Source organism: Artibeus jamaicensis, unplaced genomic scaffold (genome assembly GCF_021234435.1).
Source record: "Artibeus jamaicensis isolate MK-2021 breed Jamaican fruit bat unplaced genomic scaffold, CSHL_Jam_final contig_447, whole genome shotgun sequence".
NCBI classification, from domain to species: domain Eukaryota; kingdom Metazoa; phylum Chordata; class Mammalia; order Chiroptera; family Phyllostomidae; genus Artibeus; species Artibeus jamaicensis.
In genome coordinates, this window is record NW_026521834.1 from 319,815 (window position 1) to 333,313 (window position 13,499).

Below are 13,499 nucleotides of genomic sequence, written 5' to 3' on the forward strand. Positions count from 1 at the left end.
TCTTAAAGGCAGCAAGGGAGAAAAAAGAAATAACATACAAGGGCATCCCAATAAGGTTAGCCACTGACTTCTCAATGGAAACACTCCAAGCAAGAAGAGAATGGCAAGAAATATTCCAAGTAATGAGAACCACAGGCATACAACCAAGGCTACTTTACCCAGCAAGGCTCTCAATCAAGATAGAAGGCCAAATAAAGAGCTTCCAAGATGAAACAAGCCTAAAAGAATACGCCTCGACCAAACCAGCTCTACAAGAAATACTAAAAGGACTGCTTTAAGGGAAGGAAGGATAAGAGGGAGACAGAGAGGGACACAGGTACAAAAATGGCAATGAATAAGTACCTATCAATAATAACGTTAAACGTAAATGGATTAAATGCTCCAATCAAAAGACACAGATTAGATCACTGGATAAGAAAGCATGACCCACACATATGCTGCCTACAAGAGACCAACCTCAGGACAAAAGACCATCACACACTAAAAGTGAAAGGCTGGAAACAAGTTTTCCAAGCAAACGGACAAGAAAAAAAAGCTGGGGTAGCAATTCTCATATCGGATAAAACAGACTTCAAAAAAAAAGGCCATAAAGAGAGACCACAAGGTCACTTCATTATACTCAGGGGAAGAATCCACCAAGAAGACATTAACATTGTAAACATATATGCACCACACATAGGGGCATCCAAATATATCAAGAAAATCTTAGAGGACTTCAAGAAAGATATTGACAGCAAAACAATTATAGTAGGGGATTTGAACACCCCACTATCAAAAATGGACAGATCTTCCAAACAAATTATCCACAAAGATATTGTGGAATTAAACAACACCCTAGATGAAATGGACTTAACTGATATATATAGAGCCCTTCATCCCAAAGAAGCTAAATACTCATTCTTTTCAAATGCACGTGGAACATTTTCAAAGATAGACCACATGATAGGACACAAAACGAGCCTCAACAAATTCAAGAATATTGAAATCATACCAAGCATATTCTCTGAACACAAGGGACTGAAATTGGAACCAAACCCCAAAGGGAAAAACCCAAAGCACCTGAAATCATGGAGACTGAATGGTATGCTATTAAACAACTAATAGGTCAAGAATGAAATTAGGAAAGGAATCAAAACGTTTCTGGAAACAAATGAAAATGATCTCACAACAACCCAAAACTTATGGGACACAGCGAAGGCAGTCCTGAGAGGGAAGTTTATAGCAATACAGGCCTACCTAAAGAAGATAGAAACATTTCAAACAAACAACCTAACCCTATGCCTACAAGAACTCGAGGAACAACAATAAAGGCAGCCCAGAGCAAGAAGAAGGAAGGAAATAACCAAGATTAGAGCAGAATTAAATGACATAGAAACTAAAAGCACAATTTTAAGGATCAATGAATCCAGGAGTTGGTTCTTTGAGAAGATAAACAAAATAGACAAGCCTTTAAGTAGGCTCATCAAGAAAAGAAAAGAAAAGAGAGGACTCAAATAAACACAATCAGAAATGAAAGAGGAGAGATCACAACTGATACCACAGAAATAGAGGGATTGTAAGAAATTACTTTGAAAAACTGTATGCCAAGAAATTTGAAAACCCAGGGGAAATGGACACATTTCTAGAAAAATACAATCTTCCAAAACTCAGTGAAAAAGAAGCAGAAAATCTAAATACACCAATAACAGCTAAAGAAATTGAAGCAGTAATCAAAAAACTCCCATCACACAAAAGCCCTGGACCAGATGGTTTCACAGGAGAATTCTACAAAGCATTTAAGGAAGAGCTAACCCCTATTCTCCACAGACTATTCCAAAAAATCCAGAAGGATGGAAATCGCCCAAATTCTTTTTTTTTAAACACTTCTTTTTAAAAAATATTTTATTTATTTATTTTCAGAGAGAGGGGAAGGGAAGGAGAAAGAGTGGGAGAGAAACATCAATGTGTGGTTGCCTCTCATGAGTCCCCTGCTGTGAACTGGCCTGCAACCGAGGCATGTGCCCTGACTGGGAATCGAACCACGATACTCTGGTTCGCAGGCCCACGCTCAATCCACTGAGCTATGCCAGCCAGGCCAAATTATTTTTATGAAGCCAGCATCATCTCAATTCCAAAACCAGATAGAGACACAACAAAGAAAGAAAACTTCAGGCCAATATCATTGATGAACATAGATGCTAATATCCTCAACAAAATATTGGCAAATCCCATCAAACAATTTATTAAAAAGATCATACTCCATGACCAAGTGGGATTCATCCCAGGGATGCAAGGATGGTTCAATATTCGCAAATCAGTAAATGTAATACATCACACGAACAAAAGCAAAGACAAAAATTACATGATCATATCAATAGATGCAGAAAAAGCTTTTGATAAGGTACAACACCCATTTATGATAAAAACACTCAGCAAAGTGGGAATACAGGGAGCATTTCTCAATATAATAAAGGCCATATATGAGAGACCTACAGCCAATATCATACTCAATGGGCAAAAACTAAAAGCTTTTCCACTAAGATCAGGAACAAGACAAGGTTGTCCACTTTCACCACTTCTATTCAATATAGTATTGGAAGTTTTAGCCACAGCGATCAGGCAAGAAAAGGAAATAAAAGGCATCCAAATAGGAAAGGAGGAAGCAAAACTGACACTGTTTGCAGATGACATGATAGTGTACATGGAAAATCCTATAGACTCTACCCAAAAAACTGCTCAAACTAATTAATGAATTTGGCAAAAAAGCAGGTTACAAAGTCAATATCCAAAAATCAAAGGCTCTTTTGTATGCTAACAATGAATCAGCAAAAGCAGAAATCAAGGAAAAAACCCCATTCAGTATAGCAAGAAGAAAAATAAAATATCTGGGAACAAACCTAACTAAGGAGGTAAAAAACCTGTATGCAGAAAACCACACAGCCCTGAAGAAAGGAATCAAGGAAGGCACAAACAAATAGAAACATATACCTTGTTCATGGATTTGAAGAATTAACATCATCAAAATGTCCATACTACCCAAAGCAATATACAGATTCAATGCAATGCCTATTAAAGTACCAATGGAATATTTCACAGACATAGAACAAACACTTCAAAAATTTATATGGAATCATAAATGACTTCAAATAGCAGCTTCACTTTTGAGAAAGAACAAAGTAGGAGGGATCACAATACCTGATATCAAACTGTATTACAAGGCCATTGTAATTAAAACAGCCTGGTACTGGCATAAAAACAGGCACATAGACCAATGGAACAGAACAGAGAGCCCAGAAATCAACCCAACTCTCTACAGTCAATTAATATTTGACAAAGGGGGGCAGTAACATAAAATGCAGTAAAAATAGGGTCTTCAACAAATGGTGTTGGGAGAACTGGACAGCTACGTGCAAAAAAGTGAAACTTGAGCACCAACTTACACCATATACCAAAATAATTCAAGGTGGATAAAAGACTTAAATATAAGCCGTGACACCATTAAAATCCTAGAGGAGAACTTTGGCAAGAAAATCTCAGATGTTTCATGCAGCAACATCTTTATGGATATGTCCCCTAGAGCAAGGAATATAAGGGAAAGAATAAACAAATGGGATCGCATCAAAATAAAATGCTTCTGCATGGCTAAAGACAACAGTATTAAATTAAAAAGACAACAAACTGTATGGGAAAACATATTTGCCAATAATACCTCAGACAAAGATTGAATCTCCAAAATATACAAAGAACTTACATGACTCCACTCTAAGAAGACAACCAACTCAATTAAAAAATGGGAAAAGGGACTTCCGCCAAGATGGAGGCATAGGTGGATGTGCCGTGCCTTCTCACACAACCAAGTTTAGAGACAACTAAATATTAGCAACAGAAAACACAGCCAGAACACGGAAAATTGAACTTTTCGGAAGTCCGTTAACAACAAATTGTTCAGCCTGACCGGTAAGGGGCGAAACCAGCGGCTGTTGAACCAGGATTGCACAGGTCTCGGTCACCTGGACTCAGGCACGGAATCCAGATGCGCAGAATCCAGGCGCAGGGTTGGACCTAGTGAGCGACCTAGGGAGCCACCAGGCGAGCGACCCCGGGGGAGACAGCAGGTGAGCAGTGCTGCGTGTTGACTATGATTGCGCATTTGTGCACGGGCGGACATGCGAGGGAGTGAGCGCTTGGACCGGGGCCCAGCGGACCCACTGCAAGTGGCTGTGGAGGGCGCCGCCATTTCCCTGCTCTGACCCCACCTCCACATACAGCATCATAACCCAGCGACTCTGAGTGGCCCGGCCCAGGTGAACCACCTAAGACGCTAATCCTCACCCAGCTGTGGGAAACAGCAGAGGAGGCCGCCATTTCCCCGCTCTGACCATGCCCCCACATACAGCGTCACAACCCAGCGACCTGGGAGTCCAAGACACTGCTTCTCACACTTAAAGGGCCAGAACAGACCAAAAATGTCGCAAGAATATCTCAAAGCCCCAGAGCCCATAGATCTAAGTGATGAAGAAATAGCAAAACTCTCAGACGCACAGTTTAAAACACTGGTGATCAGGATCCTCACAGAAATGGTTGATTATACTGACAAATTAGACAAATATATGAAGGAAAAACTAATTGAAATGAATGGAATTGCACAGGACACCAATAGCAATGAAAAGGAAACGGGGACTCAAATCAATGGAGTGGACCAGAAGAAAGCAAATAATGGCCAAACAGAAAAGAGTCAAGAAGCAAGAATTCAAAGAAATGAGGAGAGTCTTAGGAACCTCCAGGACATCTCTAAATGCTCCAACATCCGAATTATAGGGGTACCAGAAGGGGGAAAGGCACAGCCACCAGTGGAAAACTTATTTGAACAAATAATAAAGGAGAATTTCCCCAACCTGGCAAAGGAAATAGACTTCCAGGAAATCCAGGAAGCTCAGAGAGTCCCAAACAAGTTGGACCCAAGAAGGAACACACCAAGGCACATCATCATTACATTAGCCAAGATTAAAATGAAGGAGAGAGTTCTAGAAGCAGCAAGAGCTAGGGGGACAGTCACCTACAAAGGAGTCTCCATCAGACTGTCAGCGGATTTCTCAAAAGAGACCTTACAGGCAAGAAGGGGCCGGAAAGAGGTATTCCAAGTCATGAAATCCAAAAACCTACAACCAAGATTGCTCTATCCAGCAAAACTTTTATTTAGAATGGAAGGACAGATAAGGTGCTTCTCAGATAAGATCAAATTCAAGGAGTTCATCATCAGCAAGCCCTTATTATATGAAATGTTAAAGGGACTTACCTAAGAAAAAGAAGTTAAAGAAACATGAACAGTGAAATGACAGCAAACTCACAGTTATTAACAACCACACCTAAAACAAAAGCAAACTAAAAGGACAGCTAGATCAGGAGTGGAAACATAGAAATGAAGATCTCAAGGAGGGTTAGCAACAGGGGAGTGGGAGGAGGAGAAGGGGGGGAGAAGGTACAGAAAATAAGTAGCATAGACAGTAGATAGAAAATAGATGGGGGGGCAAGAATAGCATGGGAAATATAGAATCTAAAGGAATTGAGACACATGGTCATAAACTAAAGGGGGGATAACGGTGGGGATGGGGGGGTAGGGTGGAGGGGAATGAAGGTGGGAATAGAACAACTGTAACAGCATAATCAATAAAAAAATTTTAAATAAAAAAAAATTAAATAAAAAATAAAAAATAAATGGGAAAAGGACTTGAACAGACACTTCTCCAAGGAGGACATACAGAATACCCAGAGACACATAAAGAGATGCTCAATATCGTTATCTATCAGAGAGATGCAAATTAAAACCACAATGAGATACCACTTTATACTGGTCAGAATGGCTATCATAAACAATGCAACAAACAACAAATGTTGGAGAGGTTGTGGGGAAAAGGGGTCCTTAGTCCACTGTTGGTGGGAGTGCAGACTGGTACAACCATTATGGAAAACAGTATGGAATTTTCTCAGAAAAATAAAAATCAACCTGCCTTTTGACCCAGCAATTCCACTACTGGGATTATATCCTAAGAATCCTAAAACATCAATATCAAAGAACCTATGCACCACAATGTTCATAGCAGCACAATTTACAATAGCCAAGAGTTGGAAGCAACCTAGGTGCCCATCAGTAAATGAATGGATCCAAAAATTGTGGTACATATACACAATGGAATTCTATGCAGCAGAGAGAAAGAAGGAGCTACTAGCCTTTGCAACAACATGGATGGAACTGGAAAGCATTATGCTGAGTGAAATAGGCCAGGTGCTGAAAGACAAATACCATATGATCTCACCTTTAACAGGAAGCTAAACAACAAAACAAACAAGCAAGCAGAAAAAAAAACAAACAAAGACACTGAAATAGAGAACAAGGGGACAGTGACCAGAGGGGAGAAGGAAGGGAAGTTAAGGGGAAAAATGGGGAGGGATTTAGAGGAACAAATAGGAAGGACACAATGACGAGAACTAAGGGGGGTGGAAATGGGAGGGAGGTGGGGAGCAAGTGGTGGAGGAGGCTGGTATGGGAGAAATAGACAAAAAACTGTACTGGAAAAATAACTAAATAAAATTAATTAAAAAATACTTTGGGAAACAAACTTGGACCCTTATCATTTAAATTGAGGGTATTCTTGGCAAAGCAGGTTTCACAGGATTTTATGCATTACTTCTTAGACCTGATTACCCTGGGGAACCTGCCCTTTCTATTACAGGGCAGCACCACAATCCGTCATTGTTTCAGGCTTAAATCAGGCAGGGGAAGTAAGGCAGCCAAGATATTAGGAGACTTCTTACAGACAGAATGAGGACTCAGGGTATGTCAAAGCTGAGCGGTGAGGATCCATCACCCCTTTTCTATAGCTCCCCCCAAGTCCTTCCCCGAAGACCCCTTTGTGACCATGCCTGTTTTCAGTCATCCTTCCCTTGAGGAATCTTACCTGTCATTGACTAATCAGTCATCTGCCAGGGGCCAAAGAGGGTGAAGTAAATGGAGGCAGAGGCGGTGCCCCTACGAGGAACATAAGCTTTGTCTCCTTAATGGCTTATTGTCCCAAGGTCTCTCACTCAGCCTTAGCCATGGGGGGTTACAGCTTCTGAAACTAGGCTGGGTCCAACATCTCCCCCTTTTTTGTTTGTGAAATCAATTATGGTTGTTAAACCTGTGAAACCTACTATTTGCTGCTCCTGAATGCAATCTCAAAAAAACAACCTCCATATATATTGTAAAGCACAAATAAGGATTAAGACAAGGAGGCATCCAAGGACTGCCATGGCCCAAACTCATAAATTCAGTCCATTCAACCAGTTCTTAGGATTCAGCCATTGTAGATTATAGTGGAGGGTCTGGAACACCTTCTGTTCAGTAAGGCGTTTGATGTTGATGTCACTGAACTGTTGGTGGAGTTCAAGCTTGATCTGATCAATTTGTCCTTTGAGATTGGCAGAGAACTTGCCCTAGAAGTGATGACGAATATCTGCCCAGGAATGCTGACTGAAATTCCACTTCAGTGGGGTGACACACAGCCTAGAGAAGTCTAGATTGGAAGAGTCCAATGGAGTGGAGGTAGGTTGCCACCAGGAAGCCTTTTCTGTCATGTAGCTTCACGCTCTTCGATGCCAGCTCCAAAGGTCCTTCTGGAGAGGAAACATAAGCATAGCCTCTTCCCCAAGTTAATAGCCCAACTGGGCCTTGCCATTTTCCTTCCCCTTATGGGTATTTGTACAAGACTAAAAGGTATGGGCCTACAGGCTCATTTTGTACAGTGTTTATCTATGGGTGACTTCAGATTATCATTACAATTCAAAAAATTGTATGTATATATTGCTAGCATGGTTAAATTCTTATGGGATGTTTCCTGACTCCCCCTTTTTTGTTTACTTAATAATGTTTTAAAGGTTTGGTGAGCTCTCTCAACAATTGCTTGGTCTGTAGGGTTATAGGGGATATCTGTTTTGTGCCAAATTCTCCATTTTTCTAAGAGAGCCTGAGTGGCTTGTGTAATATATCCTGAGCCATTACCAGTCTTGATTTCTTGTGGACAGCCCAGGTGGCTGAAGGCCTCAAGCCAATGAGCTCTAACATTCTTTGCTGGTTCCCCAGTGAGGGGAGGGACTTATAGAACACCTGAGTAAGTGTCTGCTTGGAAATACAGGCCCCCTGCTATTTCTGCAAGCTGCAATGAGTTTGAGCAGGGAGTTAATTACCCTATTGTTTTCAGGACCTGGTAGTTCCTAGGTCTAGAATGTGTAGTGTTTCAAACACTTAGATCCTTATTATTCCTCTTATTTCCTTTCTACTTCTACTTTCCATGTCACGCATGAATGTGGTACCTATCTTTTTCCTTTATTCCCTCTTACTCTCATCCTTCACAATCCTACACTTTGCTTTCCTTCACTTTCTTAATTCTTTCCTTACAGACCATCTACAACTTACTTGAACTTTCTACAACATTCATAATCCACATAACATTCCAAAATAAGCATAACACGTCTTTTAAAACTGAAGCTCAAATAGATTGCCAAATGTTTGACTTAAGGAGTGTATTATGAAATGAAGAGAGGGATAGTGAGTACCATCCATTTGCCAAATCATTTGAGGTTGCAACCCTCTAGGGTTAATGCCAAGACTAGGGGGCACTTTCAAAAGCACTCGACAATCTGGACATTTTCTGATAGTCTGTTTTGCTTGAGCTTGTGGAATACTAAATTCTTTATGTTGATCCTCATTATTTTGGTGAATAAATTGATGATACATTACTACAGATTGAAAGGTATCTGCTAGGCTGACAAGGGCATCAGCACAAGAATTTCCCTCTGACAGAGATCTGGGCAAGCCTGAATGACATTGGATATGGGCAACAAATAAGGGGTGCTTCCTTTTATCTAAGAGACTTTGCAGGGTTAGAAATAGACAGTAACTGAGGTTCAGTGGACCCTTTTAATAGAGCCTAATCTATAAGAAGGACTGTATATACAGTATAACCAGAGTCACAAACTAAGTTAAGAGGGTATTTGAGCCAATGCTGGAGGGCAAAAATATCCTCTGAAATTTCTGCCCACTGAATGGAAGAGTGCCCTCTGGAAAGAAAATGTTTCCACTCATCCCCCTTTTCCTAGTTGATAGCAGCGTTACCTGTTTTTCCTCGACCATTAATAAAGATTCTTCTAGTTTTATGAATAGAAGTGGTGCTGAATTTTCCCCCTATATAGATATAAAGAGTGGGGAGATTTTGGAGAAGTTTATCAGAAGGTAAATAAATATTAAGATCCCCTACAAAATCAACTTCACACTGAAATTCTAAAGATTGACTATAAAGTTTTTTTTATTGATTATGCCATTACAGTTGTTCTATTCCCACCTTCATTCCCCTCCACCCTACCCACCCCATCCCCACCATCACGCCCCCTTAATTTATGACCACGTGTCTCAAGTTCTTTAGATTCTATATTTCCCATACTAATCTTGCCCCCCATCTATTTTCTATCTACTGTCTATGCTACTTATTTTCTGTACCTTCTCCCCCCTTCTCCTTCTCCCACTCCCCTGTTGCTAACCCTCCTTGAGATCTTCATTTCTATGTTTCCACTCCTGATCTAGCTGTCCTTTTAGTTTGCTTTTGTTTTAGGTGTGGTTGTTAATAACTGTGAGTTTGCTGTCATTTCACTGTTCATGTTTTTTTAACTTCTTTTTCTTAGGTAAGTCCCTTTAACATTTCATATAATAAGGGCTTGCTGATGATGAACTCCTTGAATTTGATCTTATCTGAGAAGCACTTTATCTGTCTTTGCATTCTAAATGAAAGTTTTGCTGGATAGAGCAATCTTGGTTGTAGGTCTTTGTATTTCATGACTTGGAATACCTCTTTCCAGCCCCTTCTTGCCTGTAAGGTCTCTTTTGAGAAATCCACTGACAGCCTGATGGGGACTCCTTTGTAGGTGACTGTCCCCTTAGCTCTTGCTGCTTCTAGGATTCTCTCCTTCATTTTAATCTTGGCTAATGTAATGATAATGTGCCTTGGTGTGTTCCTTCTTGGGCCCAACTTTTTGGGGACTCTCTGAGCTTCCTGGATTTCCTGGAAGTCTATTTCCTTTGCCAGATTGGGGAAATTCTCCTTTATTATTTGTTCAAATAAGTTTTCTACTGGTGGCTGTTCCTTTCCCTCTTCTGATACCCCTATAATTCGGATGTTGGAGCATTTAAAGATGTCCTGGAGGTTCCTAAGCCTCTCCTCATTTTTTTTGAATTCTTGCTTCTTGACTCTTTTCTGTTTGGCCATTATTTGCTTTCTTCTGGTCCACTCCATTGATTTGAGTCCCCGTTTCCTTTTCATTGCTATTGGTGTCCTGTGCAATTCCATTCATTTCAATTAGTTTCGCCTTCATATGTTTGTCTAATTTGTGGCTATAATCAACCGGTTCTGTGAGGATCCTGATCACCAGTGTTTTAAACTGTGCGTCTGAGAGTTTTGCTATTTCTTCATCACTTAGATTTGTAGGCTCTGGGGCTTTGAGATCTTCTTGAGCCATTTTTGGTCTGTTCACGCTCATTAAGTATGAGGAGTGGAGCCTTGGACTCCCAGGTCTCTGGGTTGTGACGCTGCATGTGGGGACGTGGTCAGAGCAGGGAAATGGTGATGCCCTCTGCTGTTTCACGCCGCTGGGTGAGGAGCAGAGTCTTAGGTGCTTCACCTGGGCCGGGCCACTCAGAGTCGCTGGGTTATGACGCTGTATGTGGAGGCAGGGTCAGAGTGGGGAAATGGTGGCACCCTCCGCTGCCGCTGGCCGTTGGGACCCACTGGGTCCCATCCAATCACCCATTTCCTCCCTTGTCTATCCGTGCACAAATGTGCGACCACATGCAACCCGCAGTCCTGCTCTCTCGCTGTTTCCCTGAGGTCGCTCGCTGGGTCTCTCACTAGGCCCAACCCTGCGCCTGGATTCCATGTGCCTGAGTCCATCTGACCGAGTTTTCCTGTGCTACCCAGTTCCACCAGCTGCTGGTTTTGCCCCTCTTATCGGTCAGGCTGAAGAACTTGTTGTTAACAGACTTCCAAAAAGTTCAATTTTCCATGTTCTGGCTGTGTTTTCTGTTGCTAATATTCAGTTGTCTCTAAACTTGGTTGTGTGAGAAAGCATGGCATATCCACCTATGCCTCCCTCTTGGCGGAAGTCAAGATTGACTATAAAGTTTTTATAGATACACTTGGGTGAGTGAAACACGTATGACAGCTGGGTCATGGCCAGAAAGCTGAGTTACTCTATCATGGTCTTTGATAATAAGCTGACATAGTATAGGGAAACAATCTGCCTGGCAATGGCAAATGTAGCCCAGCCCTGTTGGAAATCCCATAGGTGTGTGTCAGCATGCAGGGTGCCAAACGCACGGATCCACTTTCCCATAGAAATCAGGTCTGCATTATACCTAGGCTGCTTTAAGACTTGCTCTTGCCAAAATTCCTTCACCCTGAGTTGAAGCAGAAAATGCTTACTGCATATCTTTAAAGTAACTTCCTAAACTCTGTGATAATTCTCTCAAAAACAGAAGTGTAATCAGACCAATTACTCTTATTGTTCCCTTGCATTTGCAACATTTTTTCCTTGTAAGGAAATCTGTAAGAAGTAATCAGTAACATATTTTCCGTTGTTATCTGTAAGACGTAATTATCTGAATGAAACCTAAGTATAATGAATGAGAACCTTCTTGATGTGTGCTATTAAAAAGCCAATAAAAAAGCCCATCAAGGCAAAGATTGAGGTGAACTCTTCTTGAGAGTGCAAAATTACTCTAAAAAATTACTCTTCGTGGCCTTTTTCAAGATGGCGGTAGACTAGGAAGGAGCAGATACCAGTTCCTAGTACAAAAGAGAGAGAAACCTATCTGATTGGAGGAGGTGAGGCCAGCAAGCCAGCAGTTGCCAAGCATATATGAAAATAAAAGACAAGAAACCTCATTGGTCACGGAGCAACCAGACAGTAGGAAGACAGCAGCAGTACAGTAGTCTTTGGGACAGAGCAGGGAGAAACAGCCGGTGCAGGGTAGGGGAACCAGCGCCCAGTGGCAAGAGCACAGCGGCGCTTGGGACAGCCTTCAGCGCCCAGACAGCTCCCTCCCTAGGATTTTTGGGCTGGGGGCCTGCCAAGTGGCCCAACCAGAAAGGAGCAGAGGTGATTTCAGTCTGTGCATAGCTCGGAGGTCCAGCGCCTGGTGGTAACTGTGTTTGGGAGAGTGCCTAAAAGCACCAGGGACAGCGTTCAGCACCCGGATGGCTCCCTCCCTGGGATTTTTCCACCGGGCAGGCCAAGTGGCCCAGGCAAAGAGGTGTGCAAGAAATTTCAGCCTGCGTGCAATTTGGGGAACTAGTCGCTCCACACACAGTGTGTCTGGGCAAGTGCCTGAGGGCACCTAGGCCAATGTTCAGCGCCTGGAAAGTGCCCTCCCTAGGATTTTTGGGCCCGGACCTTCCAAAAGACTCAACCAGAGGGGAGCAGAGGAGATTTCAGCCTGTACACAGTTCTGGGTCCAGCGCCCGGCGTGGTGCTGCACCATCCCTAGGTTTTTTTTGCCAGAGGTTGGCCAGGGGACCCAGACAAACACAGGAGCAGAAGGGATACACACCACGCAGCGTGCCATGATGTGCACAGAGTTTCTAGGTCGGCGCCCAATCCTCAGATCGGCTCCCGGCTGCCAGTCCACCGTCCTCAGACTATCTGGAAGCCCCGGGAACTGAGGGGTCCTGGGAAAAGAGCTGAGACCCTCAACGCCCTCCCTTTCTGGCCAAGCAAGGTGGGGTGCCAGGAGAGACTTGTTTGATAGAGTTTGCGGAGAGGGTGCGGAGGACAAAGGGCCCCAACCAAGGACTCTGTGGTTGCCAGCCCAAGAGAACTCAGAGGTGCAGCCTGGGGCTCTGAATCCAGTAGACACGGCAGCCTGGTCTGCTTCACACCCAGCTTGGCAGCGAGCCCAGGATTGGGCAGAGGGCCTGGGGCTTCCCCAACAGAACGGGGGCAGGTCTGTGCTCAATCCCGAGGGAACCAGGCAACTGAGCCGGTGCAGGTGCCTGCAAACACAGCAAACCAGCCTATGGCGGTAACCCCTGGGAGGGGAGCGCTATGAGGAAGTCCTAGTTCCCCATTGTAGGGAGTAGGGGAGAGGTGCCAAGTGTCTGGATCCTGAGAGGGGCTGGCTGAAAAAATCACAACAATCGACCCTCAGCCAACTGCAACCAGAAAAATCGGTTCGGCTAGTTTGAAGCCAACAAGTGACATTTCCTTTTCTGATGTTGTTTTTGAGAGATTATTTTTGTTTCTGCCTTTTTTGGTTTTGGGGTTTTTTTACTTTACTTTATTTTATTTTTATTCTTTTTTTTTTTACCTTTCTTCCTTCTCCATTCCTTTCTTTATCTTTTTGCTTTTTTAAAGTAATCTGTTATTTCTTTTAAATTTCATTACTGTTTCATCTTTCCATAGTTTTGTCCTCTTTTCCTGGATTTTCTGTTTTATTT